Below are 27,671 nucleotides of genomic sequence, written 5' to 3' on the forward strand. Positions count from 1 at the left end.
TATCCACAGCACCCACATTAGGAGCAATAGTTATCAATTGGTATGTTTTAGCCTCAGCGCAATTTGCATGAGCGCGAGAACTAAAGCCACGTAATATTTCTTGCCGACTAAACATGGAACAACTGTTATACAAATCATCTATAGTAGTAATATAGGGCAACGTCTAATACAAATAAAGGTTGGAAAGAATCATTACACAATTGTACACACGCCTTCTAGCCCCATTGCGGCCGATGTGGGACCTACAGCGGTTTTGTGTGGGCAGCCCCAATTGGGCTGGATGTTGTTTTTGAACCTAAAGCCCACTTGCTGCTGCACGTGCCTTCAACTTCTCCACAATGGACCGATTTTGATATCATGCGGGCGAGCCCGCCTCCCAGCCCCATTACGACCCATGTGGGATATAAAGCAATTTTTTTGTGGAAAGCCTCAATATTCAGGTGGGTGTGGTTTTTGAACCTGGAGCCCACCTGCAGTAGCACGTGCCTTCAAATTTCCCACAAGAGACCAATTTCGGTACCTTGTGGGCACGCCCGCCTTCCAGCCCCATTACATCCTAGGGGGATCTACAGCGGTTTAGCTATATCTGCCTCAGTAACCTACAAGGGCCGATTGGGGCAGCATGTGGGCAAGTCCATTTTTTTCGCCCCACTACGGCCGATGTTGGTCCCACAAAGATTTTATGAGGGCGGTCTCATTTCGGATCTATGAGGGCTTTCCCATAAAGAGCCCACGTTTAGGTTGGATTGTCCTTAAGTATCTGACAAAGGACCCTTGCGGACTGGCTGCAGGAATGTGCTCCGCATTTGCCCGAGCAAGCCGCTGTTGGACCCATGCAGAAGGAACAGGGGCAAGCCCAGGGCAGGTAATTTTCCACAGCTCCTACTTTTGTCGCCGTTTAAGCCAGGTAACATACTCAGTGTGGCTGGGTTCAGAAAGGTTCCCACCTTCACCGGCCTCCATGCTCCTTTCTTCTTGCCGAGATTCTTATGCTGTTCTCGATATCCGCTTTAAGTATGTAGTACTTGTGACATCGAGAAAAGAGTCTAGACGCTCGTTTCTTGAAATGCGTTCATCCTCGAAGTTAGTTGCAGAAATCGGCCGGAAGGTAATACCCACGGCACTTCTTCCTCTTTGTTTTCACTCACACCTTTGCGACGACGCGATACCGTAAGCTGCCAGCCAACATATAAAGCCCTGCCTTAACCGAGCCGTGTGTACCTGCCTGCGTGACCTAGGGACAACGTCAATGCAAGGGACTTGGAACGCTGCTTCTAGTGTTACCCTCCCATATGAGAGGAGAGGCGCGAATCGGCAGCTGCTGCCAAACGTAATGGCAAGTAACGAAAGCATTATGGATAGACAGACGGACATACTGAAAGAATCCGCGAGCATGAGCCATTAAAAATTACCGCCTGAAAAATGTGAAAATAGTGCTGTAAAATGTCTCAAGAATCTTGAGACATTAAGGCAACATGTTGGAAAGATAAACTGCATTTTATTGTCTCGAGGTTGATTGTACAAAAGAAAAATCCATTGTGTCGGTCTTTTGCATTAAGCAGCCAGGGGTTCTCGGCACATACCGTTTGTCAAATTAGGTGCTTAACAATTCCTTTCTTGGTACCGTGATGCGAACTAACGAATATATATGACTGCTACTTTTACGTCACTGCGACCGTATGGAAGGATAGAAAGGAATGTCTAAATACTAAACAGGTGCAGCCAAGGGATTCTGGTTGCCCTTCATATGCCGCTTGCAAAAATATGAAATTCAATCTGAAATCAACGCCGCAGAAAAGCAGGTAACATCTTTTGATGTCTACATTTACCTATTTTGAAACTTCATGTTTTTGGGGGCTCTGTCTCTTGTTGGTGTGTCCATGATGCTGGCAGGTTTGGGGCACAACTGAATATAGGGCTGGCGATAATTCAAGGCGAAAACTTTTGGCCGCTATATATCTACGTGCAGAAGTACAAGAGGGACCGCTATATATCTACGTGCAGAAGTACAAGAGGGCGTCTGTATTCACCCTCCTATAAAAAATGCATTTCTTAACAAGTCTTTAAAGTATGTCCTTGTCGCGAAATTTTCAGATTGCCTAAATTTCTGCTTGTATTCGCCTTATGTTTTCATAATTGCTAGGATGCGGAATACAATGCGCTCACTTAAGGCGGATATTAAGCACATTCAAAATGTCTGGCTCAAGATAGGTTCTGAATGAAAAACACAGGATTGCCGAGAGCCGAAACTTTCTTCTTTCTCCAAAAGAGAACGGAAGCACATATGTATACACTGAGCTGCGTGCAAGATGTAGACAATTGAAGTAGCCGCCATTTCCAACATCTGTATGCGAATTAACTTAAACGTGAACCAGATTGGTCCCATCTACCCAAGGTGTCCAAGCGTCCACTCAATTTTATAACTTTACCTTCCTTAGGAGGACAAGTATTTTTCGCAATCTAATTCCTTTCCCTAGATGATTTCCGCCTGCGCCGTGCGCTCCTTCAAAGAAAAAGATATGTCCTCAGCGCAGTCATTTCGGATTCACCTTGAGTAGTAGTAGCAGTAGTATGTGGTTATTTTATTATATCCAAATAGAAGGAAAATGTGTTTGACAGTCCCGGTATCTGCTAGCTGATATATGAAGCACCTGAACTGTTAATAATTATATTCTAAGTGGTATAAGACGTGGCATTCGGTAACTGCTGGGAGGCTTTAGCTTTGTTGTTTCTGATGAGGTTGTTTTATTGCATCAACGCTCTATATGCGTCGCCTCTTTCACCTCATATAGATTTGCATTCTGAAGGTGAGACAGTGAACGGTACGTTTGAGAAGTGCGGAATATCTTAAACTAAAACGGCTTCTGTAACTAGCTGCGGATTTACTTTGCTCAGCTACTGCTTTTCTATCCGTTATCTCATGTTTCATGGTACACTTGCACACATCATTTCTGCTCGTTTAGCATGGTGATGCTTCTTGTAATAGACGTGATACGAGCCATTGTTAGCCCTTATGGGCTTCTTCAATCCACCAAAAACCAGGTTTTACACACTGCAGGGGCATGAAAAAAAAAAGCTATTGCAGAAACGTTTATGCAAAACATTTACCAAAGGTCAGACAACTTGGGCGTTCTTAATCTTCTTGCCTCTCTACATATGAGATATACCCACACTGGGGTTTGGTCAGGGTTTAGTGTAGGTAAAATAAATTTATATCATCGTGCTTTCCAAAAAAAAGAATGCACGGGAGAAAACATCGTAATCCTCTGCATGCTCCGGCTCAAGGCAAGATACGAAATGCACCAGACCACACTAAATGATAGCTTATAGTCGGTACTTTCTTAGTATCTATCTGAGGGGAAGAGGGCGAAGTCCAAAACACACACTGAATGAATGGCAGGGTGCTGCTGTTGTCTGCTTCCGTCTGATGCTTGTCGCATCTACCACCACGCCAGTTCACTGGTATGGCCGTTACACGTGGGGACATTGGCCAGTAGTAGTTTTGAAGCGTCGCTTAGCTGCCGAGATAAAGCCAAGATCACCGCGTGCTTTCGATGATGTTCAAACAGCTTCGAGGTCAAGTTGGAACTCATGCCAAAATTACTTATGACAGCTGTGTACCATCCAAAAATCAAAAGTAAAGGTCAAAGGTGGCAAGTTGCCTAACGTGTGAGCAGCTGCATGACACATGACCGGTGACGTCAATGTTGAGAACATATAGGTGTTCCGCGCAGCTCGGCCGCTACTACCTCATCACACTAGGTTTTAGAAATTCATGAATATGTATTTTTAGAAAGTATAACTTCTCTAGTTAGAACAAGACAGCTGCATTTTTAGCCTTTTCTCTGTCCGTCTGTGCTTTAGCGCGGAATTTTTGTCTATGAATCTAAAGAATGTTACACTTGCGCGTATGGACACACAATTTAGCGTTCATATTCTGGTGTAGAACTCTTTTTATTTTAGATACCCTTTTGGATACTCCGTTCGATGCGGCTTGAGTGTTAATAGTGATCATCAGCATTACTATACCCACTGCAGGACGAAGTCCCCTCCCATATTCCTCCAATTAACTCTGTCCTGTGCTAGCTGCGTCCACTTGACCCTTGAACTTCTTAACCTCCTCCGCCGACCTAACTTTCTGCCGCCCCCTGCTACTCTTTCCTTTCCTTGGAATTTAGTTTGTTACCCTAAACGACCATCGGTTATCCTCTCTTCGCACTACATGTCCTGGCCATGCCCATTTCTTCCTTATTTCCACTACAATGTCAGTAACTTGAAATATTTCTCTGACCCACTCTGCACGCTTCCTATCTTTTAACGTTACGCCTATCATTTTTTCGTTCATAATCCTCTGCGTTGCCCACAACTTAAATAGAACTCCTTTCGTTAGCCTCCACATTTCTGCCCAATAGGTAAGTACAGGTAAAAGGCAGCTGTTGTATACTTCCCTCTTGAGCGATATGGTAAGCTGCTAGTCATATTCTTCAAATGCTTGCCAAATGCGCTTCATCCCAAGCTTATTCTCCATGTTTTTCCCTCTCATGGTCCGGATCTGCGGTTACTACTTGTCCTAAGAAGACATATTCGCCTACTACTTCCAGGGCTTCGCTACCTAATGTAAACGGCTGTTTCTTCCCGAAGCTCTTGAACACTATCATAGTCTTCTGCATATTGATTTCCAAGCCTACCTTTCTACTTGTCCTGTCTGGGTCATCAATAATTCATTGCAATTCACTCCCAGTTACTTAGGAAGGCCATGTCATCATCAAATCACATATTACTGAGGTATTCTCCATCTACCCTTCTCCCTAACTTCTCCCATTCTAAGTCTCTGAATACATCACCTAAGCAAGCTGTAAATAGTACTAGGGAGATCGTGTCTCCTTGACTGACACCTTTATTTATTGGCATTTTGTTACCTTAATAATGGAGAACTATGTTTGCTGTGCGGCCAATGTATGTATCTATCTTCCAGTACTTTCATTTGCGGCTTCAAAACACACTGATTTCGCAATGGCTGCATGAGCGCCGTGGCCTCAACTGAGTGCATGCTTTTTCGTTATCAGTGAATGCTGTGATAAGTGCTGGTTATATTCCGAGTATTTTTTATCACCTGGTTGATGGTACGGATATGATCGATGGTAGAGTAGCTTAAAATACATTTGCAAAAACCTGCTGGAGCTTTTGCTTGATTGAAGTGTAAGGGTGTCTTGATTCTGTCAGCTATTACTTCAGTAAATATTTTACACCTAACAGAGCGTAGGCTGATTGCTCTGTAAATTACCATGTCCACAGGTTCCACTTTTTTATGAATTAAGATAATGTTTGCATTCTTCTGTAGTTGCCGGTACCGTCGATGCGTCGATGACACCACGCATGCGTATACAGGGTGGCCAGTTTTCCTAGCACGATATGCCCGCCGTCGTTCAACAAATTTACAGTTACCTGACCCATTCTCAAACTCGTCTTTCGTCACTGGCGGAACATCTGACTGCTTTTCCTACTTCCAATTCATTGTTGTCTTGACTACTTTGGCTACTGCAGACATCATTACAGAACTTTTTGGCTACCTTTACTGTCTTGTCCCTATTCTTAATGACATTGCCCGTTTCGTACTTAGCACTCAGATCGAATTTTCGCCGATGCCCAATTTCTCTTTCACCGATTTAAGGCTTCCCGCCGCGGCGGTGCAGTGGTAACACGCCCAACTATTGTGCCAGAGCACCCGGGTTTGATCCAGACCGTGGCGACTGCGTTTTGATGGAGGCGAAACGAAGAGGCGTGCGTGTGCTGTAGGAAGAAGGAAACGAAAATGCATGGGCTTGCTACTGGCTCTGTAGTTGAGCCACCTCCGCTGCTTCGTGCGGACAGAAGAGAAAATAGAGAAGAAAAAGAAGAAGCAAAGAAAGATGCGCGCCGCTACAACAGCCTTCGTCCACCACATAAGCGGTGGCGCATGCAATGACGGCCTAGAACAGATAAAAATTGCCCACGATTACGTTACTTCCTCCCCTTCATGGATCACTGCCTTGTCGTGGCGGAGGGGCTTGCGAAACTCGATGAAGTCGTGAGCTCTCCTGTGTAGGGCCACCCAAGATAGACAGGTCACGGCAGAGAGTTCTGACAAAATGTGATTCACTGGAGAAGGTAATGGCAACCCACTCCAGTATTTCCTGCCAAGAAAACCCTATGGCCAGTCACAATACCAATAAAGATAGGGCACCGGCAGATGAGCCCCCAGGTTGGAAGGCGTCCCACATGTGACTGGGGATGAACAAAGGGCGATTCCTAGTAGCTCCAGGACGAATGAAGCGGCTGGGCTAAGCCAAAAGGACGTTCAGTTGTGGATGTGTCGGGAAGCGACCGGAAAATCCGATGTTGCAAGGTGATATATCACATAGCAACATAAATTGTAAGATCTATGACGCAAGGTAAACTGGATGCCGTCAAGCGAGAAATGGACAGATTGGACACTGATATCTTGTGTATCAGCGAGATCAAGTGGACCGGAATGGGAGAATTTAACTCCGGCGACCACTTTGTCTTTTATTGTGAGCACGAATCTAAGAGAAGGAATGGGGTCGCTTTCACAGTAAACAGAAGAATGGGCAATGCAGTGCCAAGATACAACCCCAAAAACGACCGAATGATTTCACTTCGGATCCAAGGTTACCCTTTCAACATAACAGTTATCCAAATCTATGCACCGACCACTACTGCTGAAGAAGCTGACGTTGAGAGATTTTATGCGGACCTAAAATGCCTTTTAGACCGCGCCCCATCATCAGACGTCCTTTTTCTCATAGGAGACTGGAATGCTAAAGGTCGGGAGTGAAGAAATATCCGGAAGTACAGGCAAGTTAAGTCTTGGCGAGCCAAATGAAGCTGGGCAGAGGCTAGTAGAGTTTTGTCAAGAAAACAACCTTACCATAGCGAATACTCATTTTCAACAGCACAAGAGGTGCCTGTACACATGGATTCCACCGGACGGTCTGTACAGGAATCAGATCGATTATATTCTTTGCCGGCAGAGATGGAGAAGCGCTATACAAGCAGTAAAAACAAGGCCTGGGGCCGATTGTAGCACCGATCATCAGCTTCTTGTTGCCAAAATTAAGCTTCGATTGAGAAAAACGCAGAAAACTAGAAGGCCTTTCAGGTATGATCGGAGTCAAATTCCATTAGAATATGCTGTGGAAGTGAGGAATCGATTTCAAGAATTAGATCTAGAAGACAGAGAGCCCGAAGAGATGTGGACTGATGTTCGTGATATAATACAAGAAGTGGCTACTAAGGTAGTTCCAAAGCAAAAGAAATGCAAGAAAGAAAACTGGTTATCTGAAGAGGCTTTGCAAATAGCTGAGGAAAGGAGGATGGCAAAAGTTATGGGGGAAAGAGAAAGATAAAAGGTTCTCAATGCGGATTTTCAGAAAATAGCAAGGAGAGATAAGAATGCCTTCCTGAACATACAGTGCCAAGCAGTTGAGGACAACAGCCCCTTAAGGAACACAAGACCTCTGTATAAGACAATCAAAGATATCAAAGGAAGCTTCTGTGCTAAGCTGGGCGTGATAAAGGACAAACGAGGCAAGCACCTCACTGAAGCCTCAGAGATAAAGAAGAGGTGGCAGGAATACACAGAAGAACTGTACAAGAAGGACCCGAATGTGCAAACCCAACATAAGACGGTTGTGATTACTGATCTCGAGCCGGGCATCCTGAAGAGTGAAGTTGAATGGGCCTTAGCCAGCCTGCTAAGAACAAAGCTAGCGGAATTGATGGCATTCCAGCCGAGTTGCTTCAAAACCTCAACCATGATGCTGTTAACATTCCGACTACATTATGTCAAAAAATTTGGACAACACTGCAGTGGCCACAGGATTGGAGGAGGTCAGTTTACATCCCCATTCCAAAGAAAGGCAGTGCCAAAGATTGTTCCAACTACCGCACGATTGCGCTTATTTCGCATTCTAGCAAGGTGATGATGAAAATCCTCCAAGGTAGGCTGCAGCAGTATGTGGATCGGGAGCTTCCGGACGTGCAAGCTGGGTTTCGCAAGGGCAGAGGAACTAGAGACCAAATTGCCAACCTTCGCTGCATCATGAAAAAAAGCAAGAGAGTTCTAGAAACCCATCTACATCTGCTTTATTGATTATGCGAAAGCGTTTGACTGCGTAGATAACAGCAGATTGTGCCTAGCTATCCAAGAGATGGGAGTTCCAATTCACCTCATCTGTCTCCTCAGGAACCTGTATGAAGGACAAGAGGCCACAGTCAGAACTGGGCATGGTCTTACTGATCGGTTTCTGATTGAGAAAGGAGGGAGGCAAGGCTGTATACTGTCGCCCTGCCTATTTAACCTATAGGCAGAGTGCATCATGAGGAAGGCCGGTGTGGACGAGTCTTCAGATTGAGTGAAGATTGCTGGAAAACTTATCAACAACCTTAGATATGCGGATGATACCACTTTAATGGCAGAAAGTGAAGTGGAACTCAAGAGACTTCTGATGCGCGGACACGAAGAGAGTGAGAAGTTAGGGCTTAAACTGAACATTAAAAAGACAGAGATCATGGCATCTTGTCCTATCAAGTCCTGGAGCATCAATGGACAAGACGTGGAAGCTGTGACAGATTTTCTCTTCTTGGGCTCCAAGATTACCTCGGAAGGAGACTGCAGCCATGAAATTAGGAGACGCCTGCTTCTAGGAAATAGAGCAATTGTTAGCCTTGACCGCCTAGTAAAGAGCAGAGACATTAGTCTGCCAACCAAGATCCGTATAACTCGTGCTAAGGTCTTTCCAGTTGTGATGTATGGATGTGAGAGTTGGACTCTGAAAAAGGCTGACCGCCGAAGAATTGACGCGTTTGAATTGTGGTGCTGGCGAAGACTTTTGAGAGTTCCTTGGACTGCTAGAAGATCAAATCATTCGATATTGTCGACCATAAACCCTGACTGCTCTTTGGAGGGTCAAATTCTAAAGTTAAAACTCAGCTACTTTGGTCATCTGATGAGAAGAGAGGAGTCGCTGGAGAAAGATTTGATGTTGGGAAAGGTTGGGGGTCACCGGAGAAGGGGTAGGCAGCGAACGTGTTGGTTAGATGGCATCCTCGAGGCACTGCAGATGAAGTTATGTGATGTTAGGAAGATAGTGAGAGACCGGAAAGCGTGGCGTGACATGGTCCATAGGATCACGAAGAGTCGGGCACGACTGATTGACTGAACTGAACTGACGATACTTCCTAATGCAAAATTTGAGCGCAGCTTATCAACTCCTTCACGTTTTCGATAGATTGAGTCGAAGATTTAGAGCAAGACACGTTTGTACAATTACAGAACACTTTATTTTAATTTTTCACAAGTATTTCATCAGAAACACTCCACTAACAGTTCCTGGCTGTCATGAAAGAAGCTTTGTGGTTGGAGAAAAGAAGAGAGCAATTGATTTATCGGTAGGTTGCGGGAAGCAGCTCGTGGGCCCGTAGGAAAATTGCGCGACAAACACACAGCAGCCACAAATTGATGCCGCTGCTGCCGCTAGCGAGGAAAGCGAGTGAGAACGGGATGCATGCACCGTAATGCGCTGACAGCGAGCCCGCGTTTCTGCAAGCGGAGAGCCCCCTCGCTGCCACATAGGAAGAGGGGGACCCCCTCCTCTTTCTGCATGGTGGCGAGGGTGTCCGATGCAGTCAGCTTGTCTTGACGCGCTAGCGGCGGTAGCGGCATCAGTCAGTCGCTGCTAGCGCTGCCTCTGGCGACGCCCTCTCCCCCTTTCCTTTCCTCGTGTTCTCCGGTTGCTGCGCGCGCTCGCCCCCATTGTTCGCCGCTTAGTGTACCTCCCTCCCCACTTGCTGCGAGGTTCCGGTTGCCGAGGCGCCGGCTCGAACTGGAGGGATGAAAAGGGGTCGGAGCTGGTTACGAGGCCGAGGTGGTCGACGCCGACGCCGACGACGAAGACGACGCGAAACACAGGAACGGGCTCCAAACAGCTGCGCTTTTAAAATTCGGTGGCTAGATATCCCCGGCCGCAAACTGCGTTGACCTGCCGTCCCAGCGCTGTAGGATTAGGAATTGCAACCGTTTACCACCTCCGCCAGGTAGTCGAAATTACTCCGTAGCCCTCTACTCCGGCTCCCCTTTCTCTCTTTAAACTTTCTCTTCCACCTTCCTCCCTTCTCTTACACCGCAATTCAGTTGTTCACAGAGACAAGTGTAACAGATACTGCGTCTTTCCTTTCCTCTGAACCAATAATAATAATAATAATAATAATAATAATAATAATAATAATAATAATAATAATAATAATAATAATAATAATAATAATAATAATATTATTATTATTATTATTATTATTATTATTATTATTATTATTATTATTATTATTTACGGCTTCCCTGTTCCTTACAGCATGGTAAGTTTTCTTCATGGTATACGGCTTTATATCGGCCACTTTGCGCTTATTGATTAGCTTTGATATCTCTGCGAATTCTACCTGGTCTTTTGGATTCACGTGCAACAATGTGAATCATATCACATTAAAATGACCGCCTAGACAAAGGATAGCAAATGCCATTTGGTTTCAAATTAGCAATATGGTGTTCCCGGTACAAAAGAATGCGCAGAAACTGGTTTTTACGAAGCTGTAAGGGCAGCTGATTAATTCAACCTACAACGCTTCGCAACTGCTTGCCCTTTTTTTTTAAACCAACTGATAAAGTTATGATGTCTGCTGCTGCAAATCAGACATTATTCAAATCTAGTCATACCAGAGGCAATCAGAAGCATGTTCACAACAAAACTGCATCTTGTAATTACCTCATTGTGAACAAAACCTAAAATGTAACCGGCTGCCCCAGCTACACCAACTCCCCAACCAACACACATTTTTTGTTACATCACGGAGAAAGCTCGCCTTTTTTTTTATTGACTGCTCACTTTGCACTCTCTACATAAATCTTTAAGTATGAGAAATAATTGAAAAATGTCAAATGGGGCATACTATTTGGCCGTCTCTAAAGAACGAAAATAACTTTGTCCTTGTTTTCATTTGACATTCTTTGAAAATATTCAAGAAAACTGAACAGAGATCTCCTATTTGAATGCATAAAATTTTCTATCTATATTTCCAGGCTGGTAGACCTCAAGATGAAACAATATCGGGTAGCATTCATCCTTTTTCTTATGGCATGCAGATATATCAATACGTGTGAGGTATGCTTATATTCCTTGTCATTCTATTTTCCTATCTACAAGATGACATTATTTAAAGTACTGCGGCTACCGCTTTAAAACATTGAGGGCCGATTTGTTTTTATTAGCGTACGCTCCAGTAGCAATGAAATATGCATTTATTTAAAAACTTCTTCAATAATTACGCAGTATATTCCAGGTTCAGGCTTTTCGAAAATTTATGCAAATCGGTCAGCGGTATTAGCAATTATAAAACCAATGAACATATTACAAATAAAGCACAATGTTTATATAGTACAAATATAAAATCATTTTTGATAGCTTCAGCACCGATGCAGTTCTCCTTTAACGTGCCGAAGAGGAGAAAGAAAGACCGGTATGCTAAACAGACAGCCTTTCCGTTGGCTATCCTGCACTGGGGAAAAGGACAAGAGGATTAAAGTGGGACGATAAAGAGGATTGCCTTGTAGGCCTTGAAGGTATTCGACTGTTGTGACCACAGAACAGGGATCTTATGCAGCGTTGAAGGAAACTTTACGTGATATATTAAAAAAACTCTTCTCATTATTAGCAGCTCGAATCGGTTTTTGCGGTTTAACGTCTCAAAGCGACTGAGGCTATAAGCGCCGCCGTAGTGGAGGGCTCCAACAATTTAGACCACCTGCGGTACTTATTGTGTACTGACATCGCACAGGACACGAGCGCCTGGCTTTTCGCCTTCTATAAAAAGCACCCGTCACAGCCGGATTCGATCCCGCATCATTGGACACAGCAGTGAGAGTCCTAACCACTGCACCACCACGGCAGGGCTCATGATTTATAGTTTGTATTTTGGAGACTACCGCAATATAATGCTTAGGCATTACGTCGTTATTGGGCAGGTCAATTTAGAATGATCTTTTATTATATTTCCAAGTGGTGGGTAGAATGACAAAAGGTAGCGAATGAGGAGACAGCAGTTGTGCTTAAATTACCTCTTTATGGTTAACTTGCACCCGCTAATAACCAATCGAATGGGTGGCGGCGAGAACAGAAAGCGTGCTGGGCGGCCGTCGAACTATGTATATCCTCTGCTTTAGGCAGCTTTGAATTTAAACTCTGTGAAGAAACATCTCGGTATAAGGACCAAAGGTACGAGTAGAACCTGGAACAACGCGGCAAGACATGCAATCATTCCAAAAACATCTGGGCGCTTGCTGCACTTCACAGAGAAATATGCATCCCGCCTGTGCAACACTTAGCGAAAAAAAAAACAAATATCCTAAACTTTCTTCATATGATAACTGCAACGTATTCAATAAATTAATCAATTAATCAATCGATTTATTTCCAGCCTCCTTTACAAAGAAACTCAGGGCTGCAAGAAAAAGCAGTCATTACGGCCGCTTGATAAGCCTTACCTCCCCTACAAAGAGGCAGATTTGTATCGACTGAAATGGCGAGATTAATGTAAACTTGTTGTACCGCACGGAAGGTACAGAAGGTAATAAAGTAATAACTCCCCATGCTTGCTGAGAGTTGTTGAAAGCAGCAAAGAATTAAATGGTGCCTGGCATGTACGCAAAAAAAAAAATCATTTTATAAATCAAAGATTTAAGAAAACGGTTTATACTCTTGGTTTGTTGACTGTAAAACAGAGCCGTGAAGCGTTATTCGTTTCAAATTTTAATATAGGAACTTGCTGCAACTGAAATGTTCTTTAATAATGGGAGCACGCTTGACCAATAGCGGCTGACGTGTTCTGAAAGGCAGTAATGATTGTATTTTGGTCTCTGCAGGCGTCCGCTTGCTCAAAGAACGAGGTCAAGGTCAAATGCACGGGAAATGAATATCCAGAGAACATATGTCCAGACATTAAAAAAAGAAGGCCTTGTTCGCCGGGGGACGAAGTGTGCGTGTGTCCAAGCGACAAGTGGAGGCAGCCAGGGACTCATAACTGCGTGTATTCTGATCAATGCTGCGGAGGTAGAATGTGCGGCGCCGGACATTGTCCGCTAGCATGCGGCTACAGCAGTTAATTATGCAGTACTCTTTATATAATAAATCTTATTATTTGTTGTGAGCAATTTCTTGTTAGTATCGCGAAATCGAATTTATTTCTGTGATCGGGAGTGGTAACACAGATGCATACATACCAAGCCGAGAATGCGTCATGTTAGCTTGAAAAGGGAATGTGGTTAAGTTGAGACAACTTGTAGTGGCCCCACCTTTCACTCACCAAGTGCCCCTGAAGAAGATGATTTTGATACCAGTTTCTCGCTGGTTGCTGTTCGAAGCTCAACTAACACGAATAAATGGTTATCTCGCTTTTAGGAGCCTCCTGTCATTCTTTATGTGTTTTACAGGTATTAATTTCCCTGTGCTCTCTTTTCTTCGTATAGCATATGGCCATTCTCATCGCTAAACGCTTTTAAAATAGATATAACGCTAAACAAAAAAATTTGAATTACAGCTTTCTTACGTTGTGATACTGGCTAGCTCCAGGGATCACCACACGGCAAGCTGGTATCAAGATCATGTGTTGATCTGAATGAACATTCTAGATTGAGCGGGTGCTACTAAAGCATCCAAAGTCAGCATCTTAAGAATATCTGAGATATCAAGGAGCTCATCATTTTTTGCTGCCCCCCCAATCCAACTTTTGCAGCTCCCTGGCATCGAACTATGGTGGGCACCAGCCTTAGATTACCTGCCTTATTCACCGATTCCATTGTCAAAGAACTAGATACCTCTCTAAGTAATATCCAGATGTGCCAGGTTCCAACATGTCTAAACCTGAGTCTTTGTTTTCCTTATTTCGTAAAAAATGCTGGGAAAGTTATAAAGCCCATAATTAAGTACAAACAAGCTGCTTTTCCTGTGCTGGAAACATCAGAAATGCGTGGCCGCAAGCTGAAATCAAAAATTCTAGAGGGCACTTTGGACCACTGAAGTGCGATGAGATGAAAGCCATTATAAGGCGGTGGATCGTAACCCTCCGATAAGGCACCTCCATCTCCATTTCTTCTTTGTCTCCAACTATGAGACCTCGGAGAATTGTGACAGATACTGTCCCTTTTGTATCCTTTTGTATCCTTTAAATCAATTTGAAATGCAGCTCATGCTCGCTGTACTAACACATTCTAGACATCTGGGTCTGCTTCTGTTTGCTGTGTGGTGCTGCGTTCGAGAAAGCACGAAATGAAAGGCGCCCCATGGACGCCTGGATCAGACACTTGGCTGGGTCAGAATCATATATGCATGAACCGGCTTGTAGCGTCAAGACCTGTTGCGACGGTACATGGCACACCCCTTTTCTACCACAACCAGAATTCCATTGAACGCATCAAAGGTCACCGGCGTTCTATAATTCGTTTGCAAGAAGTCAAATGTGCATTATTTCTCACTAATGAATCCCGCTATTCTTAGGGTAGGCAAGTGTTGCTCCCATGTAGGCAAGTGCCACATGTAATAGGCAACATGGACTGGAAGGCCTAAAAACGTTTGGAGAAGGAGATCATGACAATACACGATGATGTGTATTAAACCAAGAATAAAGAAGATAAAGACGTATTCGGTGAGAGGGTAAGAGAAAGAAACGACGGTGATGAAGACGACAAGGATGACGTGTCCCGTCATCCTTTTAACGCCAAGATTATAAAAGCGTGAGAGATAGCGTGGCATGAGGATAGAACAGAAAAGTGGTGGTTCCGGCGGGTCAGGGATACTTCGGCTGGAACAGAGCAACGCTGGCTATTTCCTGCCGTTCCGGGTATCAACGGCTGACTCAGCCACCTGCTACGCCAGGGGTGCCTCCAGTGCTGCTGCCGCCCATCCGGGTGGTGTCGCCAACGCCAACAACGCCAACATAGAAAGCGTTGTCTCCCAGGGAACTAGGGCATAGAGCTGAAACGGCAAACCCCAACGACGCCGCTTGCGACGCCAGCCTGACCATTACGAACACCCTCTCGACGCCTGCTAGCTGGATGCCCCTAACTGGCCTCATGCAATGCTTCATCAGCACCGAACCATGAGCACGAATTCCGAGCGCTACTAGAGTGTATATTCCCGTGTCGTGTGTCTTGGTAGCCTTTGTGTTTTGTGGTTGTTTCACTGGTAAGGTTTGTGTCCCTGGATTTGTGTCGCGTCGGGTGTTTTAAATATGCGTCAGAGTGGGTACACCGGTTGCAAGTCCATTCTTTCGGCCCGAATGTTCGTCGGGGATTCGTGACAGCATGTGGGGCTGGACTAACTATCATAATACCGGCATCGGTGTCCGATGGGGCAAAAGGGGCCGAGCCCTTTTTGAGCTTGTCCCAGATTCTGCTACATGGGCCTCATTTCGGCGTTGCTCTCGCTAACGCAGCGCACATTTCTGCATCCAGACTACTACGATAGGTTGTCGGATATGTTTCGGAAGATCAAACCTAAATGTAGCCTTTATGTAGGAAAGCTCACAAAGGACAAATTTAGGGCCACCCGTTTAATAACTGTGGAACCTAATTGGGACATAGTGGGGCAGAGATTAGAATTACACGCATGATGCCTCACTCGGTCCTTTGTATGTTACATAAGAGCACGTCCATAATGAATGCGAGCACAATTTAAGTAAGGTAAAGTTGTGCCGCCTTAGCTAAAACGCTTTAGGTTGAGGTGATCTGTAATACGGCTCGACATCGGCGTGCCGGAGTGCTGCCCAGAGCGGTGCCTTGTATGCAATTTGTAAGCACGTGTAACGGCAAGTGTAATTTTGGTGCAAAAACTAGACGTAGCCTTATTGAGGCTGTCAACACTAAACATATTTAGGTTCCTCATCAGCGTTGGCGTTTATGAAAGCTTGGGTGTCCGCATGTTTACTGAATTCTTAAGACTTTTTATCAATGAGGGCTAACGCAATAATAAAGAGAGGTTCTTTTCGCGAGAGATAGCGCTAGCCCAAAAAGCCTGCCGAATTACTGCCGCTGTGGGTACCGCCTTGGCCGTAGCGGTGTTTGGGCCACCAGAATGTCTGCATACAAATGTTCGCGCTCTTTCCAACCCTAATTTATAATAGGGTCGCCCTATATCACTTATATATTATTTGTATAACAAGTGTAAGCACCTTTATTTCCATGGAAAATGTTTGACTTTTGTTCTCGCGGTTATGTAGACTGCGCTTAAATGTTTGGACCATACACACGGGTACGGGTAAGTGGTCCTTCTTAAGTGGTTGTCATTGATAGCCCGCAACTCTGTACATCAATAGCTTTCAGAACACAGAACTTCACTGCCTGAACAAGCTAGAAAATTATGTCTTTGAAATTAGATTGAATATGTAAAATATTGTACAATTCCATTTCGTGGTTGCTTAAAAATGGCGGCAGTCTTATACAAAATATGTGCATAATTATTGCCCGAAGTATTCATTTTGGAGAACTTCCTTGGACTGGGGGTGATCATGAATTATCGTGATCGGACACTTATGGCTATAATGCTGGAAAGCCGAATTTAAGTCTGCCCCTATAGAACCTGGATCGGTATCTCCAGTAGCCATTATAGGAGTAGCTGGCTGAAATATAAAATAAATCTTCATGCTGAGCGGCCGCTCAAATTTCTCCAATGTGGGACCATAAAAGAAATTTGGCGGGACATGCACATTTCATATAGCAGGTTGAATGTCGGCAGTCTAATAAGTGTTGACCACATCGGCCTGAAGTGAGACCCATCGGTGTGTATGTCAGCATCCTCCTTCAGGCCTACGTTGCCACCCGTTACAGCAACGGCATCGAGTCCATCGCCATGGCCCACATTGTCCTCGCAGTACCCACCAGGGCCCTACTCTGTCCTACGCATGATAAATGACAAGTTACGTTATGGCTTAAGAGCAATGAAAGAGCTTCAAAATCTAGCTCGACCATTTTACCATATACAGTGCCCTGCAACTTTATCGTATCCATACTAAAAAAGTCTCCCCGCCTCTACTGGTGGCTCATTTGCGTTGAAACTGAGCACAAAGCTTGCGCGTTCTTGCAGCCTTCTTTACGGAGTAAGTTTGACCATGGTGCTTACTTGGTTTGGCCGCGCATGATGAGAAACCAGAACCGTCTGCGACGAGACTTAGGAGCCAAAAATACCAGCGCAGAGTTTCCAGCACTACTTCTTCATAAACTAAGCTTTCTAAACATCGACCCTTGTGTAATTAATTGTATTCGCGCTTTCCTCACGTCCCGCGTATAATTTGTAAATTCTAGAGGCTTGTGTGCACTACACCGATCTAGGTCGGCCGACCCTCATTAGACCCGTTTTTTCCGTGGTAATCGTGTTTTTCACACGGCGCCGACACTGACAGCGCGACGATGGTCGGCCGACGGGGAAGTCGGTCGACCGACGCCGGGAGCGAAGAGATCGGGCTGCCGTGAGCCAGCTTCCTAGTCACACAACGACGAAGCGAGGCCTCGCTGCCCGAGCGGACCAATAGCTGTCGCCACCCCGGGGCCACTGATTTAAATACTTGGTGCTCGATTTTTACCATTTGTTCACCAAATAGCTCAGGCATTCGCTAAATGAATACTTCACGGCAATAGTAAACGGTTTGCCATTTCCCGTGTAAGCGAGAAATTTTATCGGGAATGCGTCAATGGCAACGAGTGCATGCGATCGCTGCTGCAGTTTACATCTGTGTGCATACACACACGCTGCTCATTTTCATGGCCAAAAAAGCACCTGTCGGGCTCTGCTTTACTCGGGTGTTTTTTCTTCTCCCACAACGGCTCCGAAATTACGCATTTACGCAACGCGATAACTCCGCAAGAACCGCCGGTGCGTCGACATAGCACATGATAAATGTTTGGCTTTTGTAGTTGACATCGCAAGAGATCGGTTCTTGAATTTGCTCTCCTCGATGCAATTAATATTCGATCCTGATTCCCTTTAACCGGGAGTGTAATCGGCAACATGCCGCATGAATTAAAACGGTGTTATTTGTTGCCCACGAGTGCCGCTGACTGCTACCAGCCGCCCTCAACATTGCTCCGCCGACCAGGTTACGCCGGCACTTACTGCTGTCTCTACAGGCGCCCCGTGATAAAACAAATAGGCGGCGATGACATCTAGGCACCCTAGAAGCAAACGTGGTTCTCAGGTCACTAAAACCAAAACTACCACCGATTACCATTTCCACGCACTTAAACATGTTAATTTGTTCTCCACGATCGTCGGCATCATACACATAAACTCTGCGGGCTCGCTAGGCCTACTCACCGGAGACGGGGTCGGCGTCGACTCATATTCAACAAAATCCCCCCCTCGCGAGTGTTGAGGAGTGAAAATATGAAGCGCCATTCTACCCTGCTTAATTTTGGCATGTATAGGACACAGGGAAGCGCAGCTATGCACTAGCTGTACGGCATTTCATTCGGCATTTGTTTGTTGGCATTTCATTTTCGTTTGCTCGATCATCTGCCGAGGACTGATCGGGTGACCATCGACCGATGTGTTTTGTCGGCGTAGCTGGTATTGAAGCTTGTCACACTACGATAGCAGGCGGTAGGTGGTCGTGCTGGCTTTGTTGTCGGTTTATTGAGACTGACCGGTACATCAACGTCAGGATCTGCCGACCTACCCGTCTACCACCGATGTCGGCGTCGCGTCGCCCTAGTGTAAACAGGCCTTATTGAAATGGACTCATTTTCGGTCCCAGTCTGGTCCGGCGTCCCGCAAGGATCGGTTCTGGGACCGCTAGTTCTTATTTTTGATTTACATATATGACTTGTCTTCCTGTGTTTCTTCGAAATTTTGTCTATTTGCTGATGACTGTATCTTGTACTGTAAACTTGCTGATAAATCTGATGTCCTATTCATTCAGAGTGGCCGTAATAATATGAGTGCATGGGACAGCAAATGGTGCATGCAATAAAACATTAACAAACGCAAATTCATGAGGGTATCTTTTACTAATGTAACATGTCTCATGTATATGCTTAATAAGGTCCCATTAGAATCTGTACAGTCTTACCGTTACCTTTGGGTAATTGTTACTAGTGATCTACCCTAGAAACGCATGTCAACTCCATCATCGCTAAAGCCAATCGTGCTCTCGGGTACAACTGTCGTAGTTTCTCTCTTATATCATCATAACAAAAATTAATAATATATACAGCGTACATACGTCCACAATCAATTATCTGGTTGTGACCCCGGTCAAGCAGCCTTCATTCACTTCATTGAGGCAGTACAAAATCACTCCGCCCTGTTCATCTTAAATAACTATCAAAGGACAGCCAACGTTACTAATGTGAAAGCATTATTACATCTCCCGCTGTTATCGACTCGAAGAAGACATCCCGCCTCCCAAGCTCATTTGTCTCGATATGTCCATCTTCTGAAGCGACTGGCTCCCCTTTCATTGCCACCTATTGTCGCGCTGCCAGTAGTCTCATCGCTCTCGGCGTAAAACGTGCAGTATTAGGGTGGCGCTGCGCCACGAAAAAACCTGACGTGTGGTGCATGCCTCATTGCCATGCACTCTGTTTTCATTGCGGCGCAACAAGCCATCTGTACCATGAACGCTCGTATCGGTGTCTCGGTCTTCGGAGCTTCTGTATCGACGCCCCTCCACCTCCTTTTGGCCAACGTCCCCGAGTTATTGAAAAGTATCCCGCGGAGCAGTATCCTACATTCCCTGCGCAACGTCATTACCTCTCCCTGAGCCAAGGCGCTCTTCGCCGTCCTACCACGGATGCTCGCTAGCGAGCGGCGCCATTCGCTCAGCCATCGTCGGGAAAATAAAACAGCACCATTTGAGGGCGAAGCCGCTGGTAGTGGCTGCACTGAAGTCCTTCAGTCCTTCGGCCATCGTCGTTTCGAGCCGACTGAGAACTGCAGTATACCATGGCTTAGGGATGGCAACCATGTTTCTTTTGATACCTCTTATTTTTGTCTTTAGTGGACAGCAGTGCCGACTACGATTTTGAGGCGTAGAGAACTGTGACACGCTCCAAAGTACCATACAATGTACGCTACGCATAGCCGAGCAAACACGTTGCCTATCCTTTAAAATGTTTCAAGTAAAAAGTCTTGACGCGTCACGAAAATGCCGTGAAGATATATTGCCGCGAACTCTTTAAATCTTTATTTGTTCCTGTTCGACAGCCGCTGGCATGCGGCCTTGTCATTGTTATTATGGCGCGCTTATCAATTCTGTATCCCGTGTTTGTTCATGCTGGTTGTCGCGATACTACGCGTTATCATTTTCTTTGTCGCGAACGATGTGCCGAGATCTGTCTCGAAGATTCGAATCACTCGCGTAGGTTTCTACAATGTTACAGGTTGTGCTATTAGCAGTTTGCGACGTTATCTATATTGTTCTGAGCAGCCTCTAAATTGAGCGTTTACGAGTACGACGGGCATTCTTTGTTCGACGATCGGCGAGCCCGTTTGTTGCTATCGCCCCCGCCGAGTTGCTTAGTTCTTTTGCGGGCGCAAGTCAGCCCAATAAAGTTTCTTCAGTGCAATCACCGACTCCTCATTAGTGTCATCGACCTTGTCACCACCACACGGCATCTGGTGGAGGTGCTGGCGCCGTTCGACACCGGGAGGCATCAACTTTGAAAATGGTCCAGTCAACAGCACCAGTTGTCTTGGTGCAGCCCCGGGAGCCCCCATCTTCCAAGGACTTCCCACTGAAGATGCGGAGGACTGGATGTACCTCTTCGACCGTGTTTCAGAATTCGGCTGGAAAGACAAAGCGAAGGTAAGGCAAATCTATTTCGCTCTTCAAAGATCTGCCCATATATGGTTCGAAAATCACGAGGCAGCTTTGAAGGATTGGGAGACCTTCAAGAAAGAGTTTTTGACTGCCTTTGCAATTGTCGTTCGAAAGGAAAGACCCAAAGTGATCCTTTAATCAAGACTTCAACTCCCAAACGAGCCCCTCCGGGTCTACATAGAGGGGATGTAGCGCCTCTTTCGCCGCGCCGACCCGAACATGACCGAAGGTAAGAAAGTGAAATTTTTAATGTGAGGCGTTAAAGATTTGCTTTTTTTCAGGTCTTGCCCAGAACCCGCCGAAAGCTGTGGACAAATTTGAAAGTGAAGCATCAACCATTGAGAAGACGCTGGACACCCGAATGCGCCACTACCATAGTGCATCTAGAAGCAGAGAACGCCTTCGCGATCTCATCCGTGAGATCGTCCGAGAGGAACTTCGTCGTTACTGCCATCATTCCAGCTACCCCAGGTTGCAACGCTCGCGGACGTCGGCCGTGAATAAGTCCTGCAGGTGCTGGGCGTTCTGCGATAGTTCCAGCACAGGAGGCAACAGCGATGAACAACGCTGCTCCATTACGTCGCCCTGCGCCCCGACGTGATGACTTTCCAAGCCCTCGCCGCTACCGTCCTGTTCCTGAAAGCCGCCCCTTGGCCCCCTACCAACGACATCCAAGCTCCAGGAAGTGCGACGCCTGGAGGACTGCGAACAACAGGCCATTATGATTCCGCTGTGGTGAGGCCGGCCACATTCTATGCCACTGCGCATAAAGACAAATTGGCCTCCGCGGATTTGCAGTCGGCGCCCCATGACCCCGCCCCGATGAACGACTTCACGAAATTGAGAACTACATACGTAGTGGTGAGTGTGCGCCACAAACCCGTCGATTCAGGTCCCCATGGGCCCGCTTTTCGTCGCCAGGCCGCATTTACGATGACAGTGTACAAGGAAGGTCCCCAAGCCCGCCCAGGGGAACTAAATAGAGAAACCTTTGGAGGTGAGGTTGCTTCACGACGAAAACACGAAGATCCTCCATTGCCGACGATGAGTGACGACGACGCCGCCAATAAATAGCTGATCCACAGGACGACAACATTGACGAGACCAGACATCAAGTTGACATCGCCGCCCAGCGATATTACGGCGGTGTGCCCAGTCCGCGACCTCAGCACGAGACGAAGCAGAGATCGAACACCGAAGCCAACGTGCAATACTAGGACGCGAACAAGCGACCTTGAAATTGCTGTCGACGAACGCACCGGTGCCGACTACTGTGTCATCAGTAGAGCTTTCGCCGCCCAGTTCAAAAAGGTGACGACCACATGGGACGGCCCGCTAATGCGCACCGCTAGTGGTAACCTTATTACGCCATTGGGGCGATGCACCGGAAGGGTTACAGCAAATGGACGTACCTACCCTACCAGCTTCGTCGTCCTACAGCACTGTTCCCGCGATGTGATTCTGGGCATGGATTTTCTGAAAGAACATAGAAATATCATTGACCTCCGATCCCAACTAGTCAAGCTCTCGACCGACAAAGCCATACCTACTACGAGAACTTCGGCGCATCACGTCGCTCTCAACGCCCTCAACGGACAATTGACCGTACCGCCCCGATCAAGCGTCATCGCCCCTGTGGTTACAAAAGAAGTCTAAATCACAGAAGGGGTTGTCGAAGGAAACACTCAGTCGTTACTGGATAGAGGACTTGCCATCGCAAGAGGTATCGTCCGTTTCCGTCATGGACAAGCTGAGATGTGCTCGTCACGAACTTCACCAAAGAATACCGGCACCTGAACAAGGGCGTGACGATTGCTTTCCTTGACGAGCTAGCGGAAACCCGAGAAGTCTGCGCCCTCCACAGCCAACTTGAAGGCAATGCACCCAACCGAGTCAAGCAGCCCGATTTCGACATTAACCCAGCGCTCCCCCGAGACAGGAAAGACCGAATTCGCACTCTTCTTGAAAACTACAGCAAGTGCTTTTCTTCAGCGTCGAAAGTGCGGCAAACTCCGTTAGCAAAGCATCGCATCATCACGGACGAAAACAGTCGACTGCTACGTCAAAGCCCCTACCGTGTATTGCAAAGAGAACGCCAGGTCATACGCAATCAATGAGGAAATGCTGCGTGATGACGTGATCCATCCATCCAACAGCCCCTGGGCGGCACCAGTCGTTTCGGTGAAAAAGAAAGATGGCACACTTCGCTTTTTGCATCGATTACCGTTTCTTGAATAGCATAACAAAGAAGGATGTCTATCCACTTCCCCGCATCGATGACACACTGGACCGGCTCTGCAATGCATGGTACTCCTCATCGATGGACTTGAAGAGCGGATATTGGCAAATTAAGGTCGACGAAAGAGATCGCGAGAAGACAGCATTCATCACACCGGACGGCCTTTTCGAGTTCAAGGTGATGTCGTTTAGCCTCCCACTCCGCAACAGCGACGTTTCATCGAGTAATGGACGCTGTGCTGGCGGGCTTGAAGTGGCAGATTTGCTTGGTATACTTAGATGATATCGTTGTCTTCTCGTCAAACTTTGAAGACCACCTGAAACGGCTGCAGACAGTGTTGGAAGCCATCAAATCATCGGGATTTACGTTAAAACCAAAGAAGTGTCACTTCGCCTACCAGGAACTGCGGTTCCTAGGTCACATCGTTGGCAAGGGTGGTGTTCGGCCAGACCCGGAGAAAACAGCTGCAATCGCACAATTTCCACCACCTGCTGATAAGAAAGCCGTGCGCAGGTTCCTTGGGCTGTGCGCGTATTATCGACAATTTGTCAGAAATTTTTGGCACATCGTCGAACCGTTGACGCTGCTAAACATAGGCTGACTTACCTTTTAAATAGGAAGCGCCGCAAGGAGCAGCCTTCGACGAACGTAAGCGCCGCCTGCAGTCCCCTCCTCTCCTCGGCCACTTTGTTGAAAGCACCGAGACCGAAATTCACACCGACGAAAGCAGTTTGGGCCTAGGAGCCGTTCTCGTCCAGAAGAGAGCTGGACTGGAGAAAGTAACTGCCTACGCTAGCAGGTCCCTCACTAAAGCCGTAGTCAATTACTCGACGACCTAGGAGTGCCTCACGATCATCTGGGCCATTTCTAAGTTCCGTCCATACCTATACGGTCGACCATTCAAGGTTGTAAGTGACCACCACGCACTCTGCTGGCTGGCTAATTTGAAAGACACCTCCGGCCGCCTTACCCGATGGAGCCTAAGACTTCAAGAATTTGACGTTACGGTAGTCTATAAGTCGGGCCGCAAGCATTTAGACGCAGACTGCTTATCGCGCGCTCCCGTCGACGTTCCTCCGAAGGAAGATGACGACGATGTCTTTCTGGGACCAGTTAGCGCCAGCAGCTTAGCACAACTGCAGCGATCAGATCCTCAGCTGAAAGACCTAGCAGATTACTTGGAAGGCAAGAGCGCTTCTCCTCCTGCTGTTTTTAGGCGTCAGTTTTCGTCGTTCGCCTTAAACAATGACGTCATCGTAACGACGAACTTCGCTCTCAACAAGACAGCTGAGCTTCTTGTCGTGCCTAAAAACCTCAGGCGGGGTCTTTTTAATGGGGGGAGGGGGTGCAGTAATGCCGCGAACTGTTTAAAACTTTATTTCTTCCTGTTCGACAGCCGCTGGCATGCGGCCTTGTCATTGTTATTATGACGCGCTTATCAATTCTGTATCCCGTGTTTGTTCATGCTCGTTGTCGCGATACGACGCGTTATCATTTTCCTTGTCGCGAACGATGCGCCGAGATCTGTGTCGAAGATTCCGATCACTCGAGCAGGTTTCTACAATGTTCCAGGTTGTGCTACGAGCAGTTTGTGACGTTATCTAGATTGTTCTGAGCAGCCTCTAAATTGAGCGTTTACGAGTGCGACGGGCATTGTTTGTTCGGCGATCAGCGAGCACGTTTGTTGCTATCGCCGCCGCCGAGTTGCTTAGTTATTTTTCGGGCGCAAGGCAGCCCAATAAAGAGTTTCTTCAGTGCAATCACCGACTCTTCATTTGCGTCATCGACCTTGTCACCACCACGTGACAATATTGATTGTATGTGCTACGTTTTCAATATTTCTAAGCATCAAACGTATATTGTGTGCAATTCGTTCTTCCGGCTATTTTTAATTTTTGTTGTTCTTTGTTTTGGTGGTCTGTTTTCTTGCTTTATTAGGAGTTTTCATCCCTCCATTATTTAGCAACATATATTTGTTACCACACATATCGCCTAATGCAATGTAAAGTAGAGGGTAGCGGCTTGGGAACTAAAAAAATGAATTGATTCAGAAGGCCCTAATACAGACAGAAGCTCTCGAGTCTGGAAAATGGGAAGATGGCATTTGCTTGGTGATACAAAATTTCGAGGTGCGTTATTGTTCTCCCTCGACTCTCTTCATTTGTTCATGGAAATATACAATTGAATGGAATTGAACCTAAAAGCGCTGATACAGCCAGAGTCTGTCGAGCCTGGAAAGTGTAAAGGTGACGTCTACATGGATAAAAGGAAATGTCGAAGTGCTAGATGAAGAAACCTCAGTGCACCGATAAGAGGCTGAGCGGAAAGAATAGCAGCTGGCGAGGCACCGACTAATATTGCTCTTAGTCTTGAAACAATAAATGCGGAACGTAATACGAGCAGTAAAATTTAATATAGTGGGCCAATAATATAAAATGATGTGTATATTTAATGTGCATTTTGTGAATATTAGTGCGGGATAATCTCCCATCAGTCTGTAAACATTGGCCTGTTTAAAGAAATCATAGTGCCGAAATTAATATTGTGATGACTTAATTTTGAAACAACCTTTTTGTATGCACGAACTCTTCAAATTATTTGCCTTCTAAATCACAAGAACCGGGCGCATTAAAAAGCTGTCACCTAAACAAATTTTTAAAGCACTGCGGCATTCACACTGCGGAAATGGTAAATTCTGAACGATGCTGATGCACACGAAATATATCACGTTTGCTCACAATATCTTTATCAATGAAATACATTGTCATTCTTATTTGGACTTTGTTTGTTGTAATATTCACTAATTACAGCGTCATTGCCATCGCTACTATCATGCGAACGGTAGAAAAGGAGAATTCTGATGTAGGTTTCATGATCCCAGGCGTGGCGCAGCTGGTTAAAGCGCTCGGCTGGAGATCCAAGGGATAGAGGTTCAATTCACGGAGGAGACAGGGTTCTTATGTTTATGATGCCATCATCAAGATGATTGACAAATGACACATAAGCACTAAAATCCCGCACACATTTCGCTCACAACTCTAAAGCAGGGATTTCGTTACATGCGTCTAGAGAGGATTTCGCCTTAAAAAAGCTATGTAGAATCCGTATAAAGCAATAATTTTTGAAAGATTCTGATATGAAACTCTTCCACGTTATTTTATTCCTCCGACATTACCTAATACCTAAACGACTAGTATGTATGAATAGGAGGGTTTAACATCCCTAAGCGACTTGGGCTACGAGAGACGCCAAAGTGGAGTACTCGTGAAATTTCGACCACCTCGAGTTCTTTAACGTGAAGTCACGTCACATAGAACATGTAAGCCACCGCATTTCGCATCCATCAGAACGCAGCCGCCAGCGGTACGATACGCAATATTGTGAGAAAAAGCGATCGGAAACAAAATTCTGGTTGAACAGTGGTTGCTCCAAATTTGCTCTCCTTAACCAGTGTTGTTTGGCGTCTATATTGTGCTGTGCTGCTTAAGTATCCTAAAAAAAGAATGGCAGGATTGCAAAAGCACGTAGTGAATTTTTGTATGCTGACATATGCTGATCACGTTGCTGTTTTCTTCTTTAATTAGAACATTTTAAAAGCTGTTTCTTGTTAGGAAATTTGAACAATTGTAATATGGGAACGTGCTTGGGACTTAAGCATAATGATTGTCCGCATCGAGTGTCTTCGCCAACCTACCGCGAACTACACCTAAGGGTATAGGTATATTGACGTATCCCTCAAAAAGTTTACAATGATAGCCTTATTTAGTCAAAATAGGCCGTTAAATAAAGAAAAAAGGCACAGTTTGGTAGACTAAACATCGCAATAATTATACGTTTTAGAGGTTGCAATCCTTTGTTGGTCAGCAAGCTTTGGTACGTGATGCAACTGGAATGCTTTTTCCGACACATTTCAGTAATGATAACCCGTCAGTTTGGAACGGTGCAAGTGCAAAACGTCTTTTAAATGGAACGAGCTGTATACGATAGCTTTCAATAAACACATGCTTTTGTGTTAGTAAATCAGCATACTATAAAACAATGTTGTGCCCAGAAGGGACAATAATAGTGTAATTGGAGAATGCGGTTTCTTAGGAAATAACATTTTTATCTATGTTTAAGATTGGCTTAATATTTCACCTATATGTTGCTTCTAGAAACAGTAATCTCTATAGCCATGCCTTGCGGTAAACTGATTTAATGTATGGCACTTATGCCTTACGTGGAGGTTTTCGAATTGGTGCGAGCTGGTTAGCTTCAAACCTAAGAATTCAGGTAAGCAAGGTTCTAAATGGGCAGATAATGACTTTTAGTTTAATATGGTAGCCTTAATCATTTTATTAAAATACCAATGTGTAATACAAACGGAGGACAAAATATGGTGGATGCCTGTGATCTGCCTTTAAGAGTATGACGCGATTGCGTAGGTTGCAACCTGACATAGAATGAAGGCTATCACCAAGTAGTGGGAACGTGCCTGCGTGGCCCAGGAATAACGTCTCTCACTCATAATGCCAGGCCC

The 27,671-nt window shown here is 45.7% G+C and overlaps 1 long non-coding RNA gene across 2 annotated transcripts; it reads left to right on the forward strand.

The window, feature by feature from the left end:
* The first annotated feature begins 796 nt into the window (after window positions 1-796).
* Window positions 797-13,335, forward strand: LOC146174240 (uncharacterized). Of its 2 annotated transcripts, none has more exons than XR_014702095.1 (3): window positions 797-865; window positions 11,129-11,210; window positions 12,968-13,335. It is a non-coding gene; the product is annotated as an uncharacterized LOC146174240 (long non-coding RNA). The 2 variants fall into 2 exon arrangements; XR_014702094.1 differs by lacking the exon at window positions 797-865 and adding an exon at window positions 1,685-1,802.
* Window positions 13,336-27,671: the final 14,336 nt, after the last annotated feature.

The sequence above is a fragment of the Amblyomma maculatum genome, chromosome 11 (genome assembly GCF_055883805.1).
Source record: "Amblyomma maculatum isolate TAMU_Amacu chromosome 11, ASM5588380v1, whole genome shotgun sequence".
NCBI classification, from domain to species: domain Eukaryota; kingdom Metazoa; phylum Arthropoda; class Arachnida; order Ixodida; family Ixodidae; genus Amblyomma; species Amblyomma maculatum.